This window comes from Artemia franciscana, chromosome 1, assembly GCF_032884065.1.
Source record: "Artemia franciscana chromosome 1, ASM3288406v1, whole genome shotgun sequence".
Lineage (NCBI taxonomy): Eukaryota > Metazoa > Arthropoda > Branchiopoda > Anostraca > Artemiidae > Artemia > Artemia franciscana.
The window spans coordinates 40387648-40397746 of NC_088863.1; the positions used below are offsets into that span (position 1 = coordinate 40387648).

The 10099-nt window shown below is 39.9% G+C and overlaps 1 protein-coding gene across 4 annotated transcripts in view; it reads right to left on the reverse strand.

The window, feature by feature from the left end:
* LOC136029544 (phosphatidylinositol 4-kinase type 2-alpha-like) overlaps positions 1–1572 on the reverse strand; it is a 105584-nt gene extending 104012 nt beyond the window's left edge. The window contains exon 1 of one of the 4 annotated variants that reach the window (XM_065708042.1): positions 1470–1572. The gene's annotated coding sequence lies outside the window, so the exon portion shown is untranslated. Of the gene's footprint in view, positions 1–1457 lie in introns of all 4 variants that reach the window. The other 3 variants (XM_065708017.1, XM_065708034.1, XM_065708026.1) reach the window with 3 other exon arrangements.
* Between the last annotated feature and the right edge of the window lie 8527 nt (positions 1573–10099).

The window sequence follows — 10099 nt, forward strand, 5'->3', positions numbered from 1 at the left end:
AAATAGATCTTCTGCTTAATTGAAGTACACAAAATTGTTTTCAGCTTCATAACTTTGCTCAATACCATTTTATAAGGTTTTAAAGATATGCAAATACATTTCCTAAATTTTGATAAAAAATTGATATGGCTCAAAATTCTACTTAAATAACATGATTTGCATTTTCAGAACTAAAGGCAGAGAAAAAGCAACTAGTAACTGAAAATTAGGGTAAAATGTTGTTTTGTCAAAATTTCAATAGGTTTCAGTCAATGTTGATATTACCTAAACAATTGTTTTGGATCATGAAACTATTGTTAATAGATGCATTTTGGATAGATGCATTGGAACATCTTTTCTCTCTTGCAAAACTACTGCAAACTCACCATTATGGATTTATTATATATTTGTACATTAGGGGGAGGGGGGAAAGCAAAGCATATATTAAATACAGCAATGGTTAGTTTATGTATTTAATATATACTATGTTTTACCCCCACCCCCCTAATGTGCAGATATATAGCCCAAATTTGTTTCTAAACTATTACAGATTTGCAATTTCAAATATCCAATCAACAGAAACAAAAATGATTGCAATTCTATAGGCTATGTGTAAATACAAGAATAATTGGGCTGGAATAACTCCATAACGGTGAGTTTGTGGTAGTTTTACAAGAGACAAAAGATGTTCCAAAAGTCAAAATGCATCTATTAACAATAGTTGTACCCAAAACAATTGTTCAGGTAATATCAACATTGACCAACCTGTCATGAAGCCAAGTTGAAGGGCCATCTAGAGGGAAAAGGAGAGGTGTGTACTTTAAAATACTTTCCCAGGACATACTTTATCCTGAAGACCTATCCCTGAAAGTTTCATTTCCCTAACCTAAACCCTTTCCAAGATAGCAAGAAGTTGATTAGCTAGAATTTTACCTTATTCTGTTGGAAACAGACTGGTAACTCATACTTTAATTGGAAATTTGTCATTTTTAAGAGCTCAAAAAGTGCTTAAATTTGAATTTGGAATAGAAGTAATTATTATATTTGTAAAGAGCATAAAAAAGGCATCAAGTGTATATTCACTTTATTGGTAAGACAATAATATGAAGTCATATATTAACCCTTATTTGTTATAGCACCAATGCTCAAATTCTTCCTCCATTGACATACTGCAAAAGTGTTTTGTTTTTTTGGTTCCTTTCAGCTTAATATGAGACAAGGCAAATTATAGCATGTGACTAAAGAAAACAATCCCTACTTCATAATATGCAGAATAATTACACCTGACACATTTTGTATGCAGACCTGCTATTCTTTACCCTCACCCTAATATACAAATCTATAGCCCAAATTTGTTTATAGTGTATGTATTTTTCTCATAATTAGGAATATTTCATTACGCTTAACTTCTTCAGTGTCAGCGCTAAAATAGATAAGTATCAGACCAACAAATATGTAATTTCCAAAATTTAGTTTACCTCAGCCCTTACAGATTATATAGAAGTTTTGTTTCAGGCTTGTTAACGTAGCTTAGCTGCAAAATATCTCTTTATGAATCTATAAGCGAAATGGTTTCATTTGTTTCTTCTATATAAAGAAATCGTCAAAATCAAAATGTAACGCTCTTAGATGGCCTTGGTAATTACTTTTGGCTCTTGTAAAAACGGCCGGATTTCGTGATCCATTAAATTTCGTCCGTTTTATGCTGCAGGTTGATGCGCCATAATGGTTCAACGGCTTAGCTGGTTCCCGGCGGCCTCGCCACCGGGCTCCAGCATGGCACGTGGCAGGCTTCTATATATTGATTCTCATTGTCCCTTATGTTCTGGGTCCCGGCAACAACGCTATGTCATTTCTGGATCGAATTGATGAAGTAATCAAACATTTGTTTCAATCAACACAACAATCAAACACACAGTTTCTTCAAACATTTCATCTTCACTTTTTTCAAATGATGTGAGGGTTTATCCATCCAATGCACAATTAATATTGATCGAAACATACAATAAATCATCTACTGCCGATGTCCAGCCACAAAGTACAACACGCGCGGCCACTTAAGAAAATTCTAACTTAAAATTTTTTTCCAAAAACAGCTGTGAGGGGGGGGGAGGTTGAATGGGGGCGATTAGGGCCCTGAAAGGGTAATCGGGACCCCAAAGGGGGACATGGGTCCTGGATGGGAATGCAGGGATGCAAACTCATGCGCCATCCCGGTAATGGAAAACCGATGTGATCAGGACCGTTACATTACATAAATGATACCTGACCGTTTGTAGTCATAATCAATTATTAATAGTCTATAACAGGCTATATACCATTAGAATACAAAAATATCTCTTCTAATTGTATATTACAATTCATATCAAAACTTCGCTTATAAGTCATCATGTCCCTTCAACATACTTGGCAAACGAAACTTAGATAATAATGCTTTTAAAATTCCCTTATCAACCAGAAGTAGTGGTAATGCCATATATGTATGGGCCCGCTTGTATCTATTGAATAGTGTCACCAATACATATATTGTGCACAAGAAACGTTCAGTCTCACCTAGAAGGTTTTAGCTGGATACAAGGGACTAGCAACTCCATTAGCAAATTGGGATAAAGGTCTGCTAGTACCCATTGAAGGGATTTGAAGGGTTAGCAACTAAAATCGTACAGTGGGATAAGGCTCTGCTAGTATTAAAAGAGGGGACACTACTAACATTTGATAATTTAAGCAAGTTCGATTTCTAACAACGATATCTACAAAGTTTCGAACTTTTAGTTTTCTTTATTAAGACTTTTAAATTGTTTCAATCCCTTGTTAAAATATATGCAGATGCACTTGGGTTCACTTAGCGTTGTGGTTCACTTAGCTTGATTCACTCGACTTTTACAAACCTAACTTGAAAGCAGTTAACTCAATGTAAGCTTTTGTCGTTAACTAAAAACTCGGGATTTATCAACTAGCTGATTTTATTGTAGTCAGCACTGCTTTTATTTGTAGTTTTTTATTGTAGTCAGTAAGCTGTATATGTGACTTGCCCCGTCCGGCTAGCAAAACATCTTACCATAGTTTAGCTTTATATTTGTGCGCAGAAGTTGATTCTTCATGGTGAAAATGATTTTGACTTAGGCAGTTTGGCTCTATTTTTGACTACCAGAATCACTCCTGGTGAAGCCGTCGCTGTGCCAAAAACTGACTTAATAAAGTTGCGTTTCCATTCCACCTTTTTGGCGCCATCTATCTTGACAACGCTAACTGATGTGCACTTACTGCCAGGAGTCCCAGGTAGCGCATCGTCCACCAATGGAAATAATCCGACAAGAAAGAAACGTGGATGCCGGGCAGGGAAAAATGAAAGGAGAAAACGTACGGGGTGTGCTATTTCGGTACTGGTGACAAGCCGTGACTATTGTCCTTCGCCAAATCAAGTGTTCGAGAGAAACCTGGTGAAAATCCAGATAGCCAAAACACCTAAAATACCGCGTCTGAAGAGATTTGACGAAACCCCCATGTGCCCCATCTAGGACAGTCCGCCCGTTCTCAAGCCCGAACGATCTTTAGATGAACGTAAGTTACCAAATATACTTGTATGTAGCTATTATCCTGAAAGCGCTAAAAACAGGAAAGATTTGGTTGAACACATCCAGTTTTTCGTAGACAAAATTTACCACAAGCATGTCTCTCCTGGCTTTGTTATTGCCGGAGACTTTAATCAAACTAATAGGCAATGGTTTCAAATATTTTAGATTTGTGACAAGTCGTTACAATGCCTACTCATCAAAGTGGCAGCGCACTTGACTTTATTTTTACAAACTTGACCGACTTTTATGACGCACCGAGGTCCTAGGACTCCTTCTGAATTCTAATCGCTTTATCATCTTCTGGGAAGATAGTTCGGCAGTTCCGAAGCCAAAACAAGTCAAATGTACAGTGCGACCACTGACTGAGGATTCGATACAGTATTGATTCAGAGTTCAAGGTGTGAGGACATATATCTGGATTGAACCTATCACTAGTATTTGGTACAGGATTATCGTCTCTACCTGACATATAGCCAATATTTTCATAATAATTAATTCAGTGTCCAAAGAATAATGCGGATTATTCTTTCCAAACATTCTTTCCAAATTTGGATTATATCCAAATAAGCGGATTATTTTCAGACTTAAGTGAAAATTCCCTTGGGAACAGTGATTTCTCTTATCGATTTTTTCATGAACTATATATGATATATACAAATCGCCAGAAGGTGGCGTACAAGCTGTTAGACGTGCGTGGGTATAGAGGAGCAGCCGCCCAGTCGGATCACATGCTCATGATCGCCCACTTACAGATCAAACTACCTGCCCAAAAAAAGACAGAGCAAGATCTGAAGAAACTGTACGACACGGACAAGCTACAGGATCAAAAAATCCACAGAGATTTCTGTATCTCTGTATGGAACAAATTTGATGCCTTGCCTGTTGAGGCAAATGACTCAGAAAGTGTCGAAGAGAAATGGGAGAAAATAAAAAGTGCATACACGACGATTGCCGCAGAAAAGCTAGGTTTCCGAAAGAAACCAAAGGAAAGGTGGATCTCTGCCATCACATGGAAACTGATTGACAAACGAAAGGCACTTAAGCAAGCCATGCTCATAGATACTACAAGGTATTCAGAGCTGGCAACAAAACAATTATACAAAGAAAAAGATAAAGAGGTAAAAAAGAGTGCAAGAAAGCACAAGAGACAGTTCCTTGAAAAGAAAGCAGCTTTAGCTGAAGAAGCTGCTAGGAAGGGTGACTCCAAGACTGTCTACCGATTGAAAAATGAGATGGTAGGAAAACAAAGCAGCCAAATCACCCTTGTCATGGACGAAAATGGATCAGTTATATCTGATCCGGAAAAAATTGACGAGAGATGGGCTTCCCATTTCGAAAAACTTCTGAACAGACCGAGAACTTGCGACCAAGCTAACGTACCTGATATCCCTTTTATGTATCTAGACATCAATACAGATCCTCCGAGTGCTGAGGAGATCATGCATGCAGCAAAGAAGTTAAAAAATGGACGAGCCCCGGGTATTGATGGCATCTCAGCAGAAATGCTGAAGTACTCAATTAGTACCTGCATATCCATTTGGCTTTCTCTCTTCACCAAAATATGGACCTTAGTGAAGGTCCCAAGAGATTGGAGCAGAGGCATTATAGTCAAACTCTTCAAAAAGGGAGACTTGATGAACTGCCATAACTGGAGAGGCATCAATCTTCTCCCTGTCTCATCCAAACTATTAGCCTCCATCATTTTGCAACGTCTGCGGAAAGCACTAGACGCAACTCTACGAGAAGAGCAGCATGGTTTCAGAACTGGGAGATCCTGTTCTGATCTAATATTTGTACTGAGAATGCTTGTCGAAGAATCAAATGAATGGAACAAGAAGCTCTACCTCCTATTCATTGACTTTGAAAAGGCATTTGACTCAATTGACTGAGATTGCTTGTGGAGAGTTTTGAAATACTACGGAATTCCCGAGAAAATAGTAGATATGATTATAGCGCTTTATGAAGAATCGGAATGTTGAGTAAAGACCGAAAACGGTACAACCAGATTTTTCAAGATCATGTCTGGTGTTCGTCAAGGATGTGTACTTTCCCCCTTGCTCTTTATAATTATAATTGATTATGCCCTGGGATTCACATCGGGCTACGGGGTAAAAGTAAGCAACAAACAACTGTTTGATCTGGACTTCACGGACGACGTTGTCCTTCTCGAAAAGTCTAAAGAACGGTTGCAGCAGCTGCTTGACACTATTACCGAGAATGCAGAGAATGTCGGGCTAAAGATAAACATTGATAAATCGAAGAGCATGGCCATCACAACCTCGCCACTTGTTCTCCATTGCAAAAACAAAGATCTAGAACAAGTCCAGGAGTTCAAGTACCTGGGTAGCTGTATTGATTGTGATGGAGAGATCTCGACCGAGATTAAACGTAAAATTGGACAAGCTACAGGTGCCTTCAATAGATTGAAGCCTATTTGGAGAAGTAATAAATATTCAATGCGACTGAAGCTTCGACTCTTCAATAGCAATGTACTCTCAATTCTCCTTTACGCAAGTGAATGTTGGAAAATAAACACCCAGCTTGAAAAAAGGATCCTTGCATTTGAAAATATGAGCCTCAGAAGAATGTTGAATACAAGTTGGCAACAAAAATTACAAATGCAGAAATACGCAGAAAAACAGGTCAACCTCCAGTCATTGAGTTGCTGAAAAGAAGGTGGTGGACATACCTGGGACACGTTCTTCGTATGGAAGAGAGCCGCCTTCCTCGAACAACCTATGAATGGAAGCCAGACGGTAGAAGAAAGAGAGGCCGCCCCAAAAATACATTGAGACGAACACATGACCGAGATCTGAGGACGGCCGGCACCTCACTAATACCTGAATGGGAAGACGTCATCGCTGCAGCACCAATGCGAGACGAATGGAGAGGCTTTGTCGACGCCCTATGCGCCACCGATGGCTCTGGAGGAACTAAGGTCTAAGGTAATATATGATATAGGTCAGGATTAAGCAGTTGCGAAAATAATTATAATTTCCGATATTATAGACGATTGCGTTACGATAAAGGTGAGAGGAGAAAAGTATGCAGAAGGGTGGAGGAGAGCTGTTTGCAAGAGCCGTGGTACCCGCCGGGCTTGTCCTTTAAATTGCGGGGACAAGGTAGGCAGCCTCCAACGCTTCCCTTACTTCTCTCGCAAGTGAACCTTCAATCTAGAGAAAATGGGAATTGGCAATTGGTGCAAAAATGAACTTTTCTACAATCCTATCCTGTGCTTTGTACAGAAAAATCTTGCTAAAGGAGTTTCGCCCGATACGATAAAAGAGCACTTGGCCGATTTCTTCGAGTCTTCTTCTCTTGGTGAGACCCGTAAATTGCTTTTTTTAAATCTTTTTCCGAATGAAGTCCCATCGAAGCGCGTAGGAGCCAATGCTGCATTAAACTATGCTTCGGACATTATTTCTTCGCTTGTAAAGTGCGATTCCCAGAACATAAAGCTTCCGGACTTTGTTATCAAATGTCCCAGCGAAGTGCCAATGATCCCTGTCGATGCCCTCAGTACCCTCAGTGCCAAGGTGAATTCTTGCCTTGAACAGCTGCGTAATATTGCGTCCAAGGTTACAGAGGGACAGTCTAAGCTTGTAGCCCCTACTCAAAATATGAAAAAACCGTCCTACGCTGTTGTTGTATGAAACCCACCCCCGGAACTCAGCGAACCTATCCTTCGCAAGAAGAAGCTCGAAATGTTGGATAGTCACGACGGAATCATAAGTCTAAAATCTAAGCCACATAGCAAAAGCTGGGTTGTGATGGTACGCGATAAGCGCTCAGCCGACTCGCTTTTCTGAAGCTGTTACTAGCTCCATCCCTAATGTTGGAGCCAGAGTGATTGATAAAAAGCCTTTAGCTGTGGTCTCGGATATACCCCATAATTATTCAAGAGCTGATTTGGAGGCTTCAGTGGAAGGACTTATTAGTGCTAGTCAAATCGGCGACTCTCGTACTTTTCGCCTCGAGTTCGTCGACAAAACCGCTCTGAATGCGATTCTGGAGTCGGGAATCCGTATTGGATATGAAATTTTTCGCGCTAAGCCCTTTCAATCCATTCCGCGTCGATGCTTTTGCTGTCAAAGTACTGATCACCTGATTGGAGCTTGTCCCAGCTCACCAGCACATCCCAAGTGTTCCAGATGTTCTGGCCCTCATGTGAATTCCAAGGAAAACCCTTGCCAAGCGTCACCAAAATGCGCAAATTGCACTATGGAACACGTAAGTTTTAGCCTGAAATGCAAAGTTCTCCGTTCGGCTCTCAACGACGCTAATAAATGAATGCTCAAACTCCGTTTAGCTTTGTTTCCCTTAATATTAATGGTACAAAAGACAAGGATCTACTGATAAGTGAACTACTTGAAAATGATATTGTGTTTCTACAGGAGCACCTTCTCTCTAAGGTGAATGTTGATAGCCTAAAGCGTTCTCGGACCCATTATACCTTCTTGAGAGCCGCCCAAAAAACCCGTGGAAGACCATCAGGAGGTCTGGCCATCTATTTCAGACACAAGACTCAGCCGATATTATTGCAAAGCGACGCTATCATCTTAGCGATAAAATGTGGTGATACCGCATTTATAAACATTTATTTCCCCTGTAATAAAAAGACTGTGCAGTCATTGTCTAGTTTTTCACAAGCATGTAATCGCCTACGAACACTACTTAGCGACCTTTCAAAACAAAATACCAAATGGGTTCTCGCCGGTGACATGAACACTGACTTATTATCTAATTCCGACCGATCTGAAATCTTTCTCGATTCACTACCTGGAGGATTCCATCTTGCTGATAAAGATCTTCAATTTACTTATATTCACAATCGTGGTGGTCTTACTTCCAACCTTGATCATGTAATTGTGTCAGATTCAACTCTACTTTCATCAATAGTTCATGTGGAAGACTCTAAAATCGACAACGATCATTTACCAATCACGTGCCAACTATCTTGCTCCATAGCAACCTCTGTGCAACGTAACTCTCCCAAGTGGTTCTCAAAGTTAAATTGGGAAAATACCAATGTTCCACTTTATGTATTCACATTGTCCCAGTTATTATCATCTATTAAAGTGCCTTTCCACTTATTGCAAACATCTGTATCTACAACTTCAACGCGGATAGATATCAACTCGTACTATCAGCAAATAGTGTTCTGTCTAAAGTCTGCCGCTAAAACAGCTGTACCCTCCGAGTGCGTTCGAACGGGTACTCGCAATACCTTTTGGAAAGTTGATCCTAAAATGAAGATAGCTATACAAAAAGCTAAGTTCTGGCTCCGTATGTGGATAGCCTGTAATCGTCCTTCTTCTGGTTCAGTACATCAAATAAAACAGAAAACCAAACGAGAGTACAAATATTCCCTGCGTAGAGCGAGACTGAATGCCTGGGATGGTCCTTGTGACAAGAAATCCTAGGATCGTGTTATAAACAGTGTTAAGTGTTCACCTCCAATTAATTCGTCTCTTCGGCTATGTGACTTCGTTTCTCATTATAAAAATATTTTGCTTTCGTTTAATATTAATCTCCAAAATCATTTTACAAAGCTTGTAAACTCAATCCTCCCAATTCGTATCAACCAATGTCAAGTGTTATCGGTGGAATCTGGTGTTATACTCCGAGCTCTTATGCAAGTGAATAAGTCTGAGTCTCTCGATAGTGATGGTCTTTGCTTCAAGTTTTTTGCTTATGATTGTCCTGAACTGCTGAAGCATTTGCAATTATTGTTTCAGATGTGTTTGGCACAGTCCGTTGTGCCAGATAGTTTTTTGTCCTGTTGTATATCTCCCATAGTCAAGAGGGGTAAGGACCCCAGTGCTTGCTCTAATTATCGTCCTATCACTGTGTCTTGTTTTGTTAGTAAGCTATTTGAATATGTACTGCTACCGGCCATTAACTCCAAGTGCAATTTTACGCCCTTCCAGCTTGGTTTTAGAAAAGGTAAAGGCTGTTTTCAAGCTCACCATATTGTGGGTCGGCTAATGAAACAAGCTGTTGCTCAAAAAAGTCCCCTGTATTGTTTGACTGTTGACATATCTAGTGCTTTTGATAATGTAATTCGTTCAAATGCTTTGTTTTCTCTAGCAGCCTCGGGTGTTAACCTTTCTATTGTTTCCGTGCTTAAGTATTGGTATGCTAATTCTTCAGTTAGGGTGAAGTGGAATGGTACGGTAGGGGAGTATATTCCTGTTAAAAAAGGCGTTAGGCAAGGTGCCGTGTTATCCCCGAGCATTTTTAAATGTGTTTTAGCTTCGTGTCTCCAACGTCTTCAACCGTCAATTTTTTACAATGATAATTTAGGCATTAGTCACGTTGCATATGCTGATGATGTTCTGCTTCTTAGCCGGACAAAAAATAGTCTAATTACCAACTTCTACCGGCTTTCAGCCGCACTATCCACAGTAGGCCTTTCAGTTAATGCCTCCAAATGTGAGTTTTTGTGTTTTGGGAGTCCTCCACCAGCATCACCTCTTTGCTTGGGTTCTTCAACTATACCACGTTCAGCAAGTACTAAACGGTCGGGTCTCTCTTTTTCCACG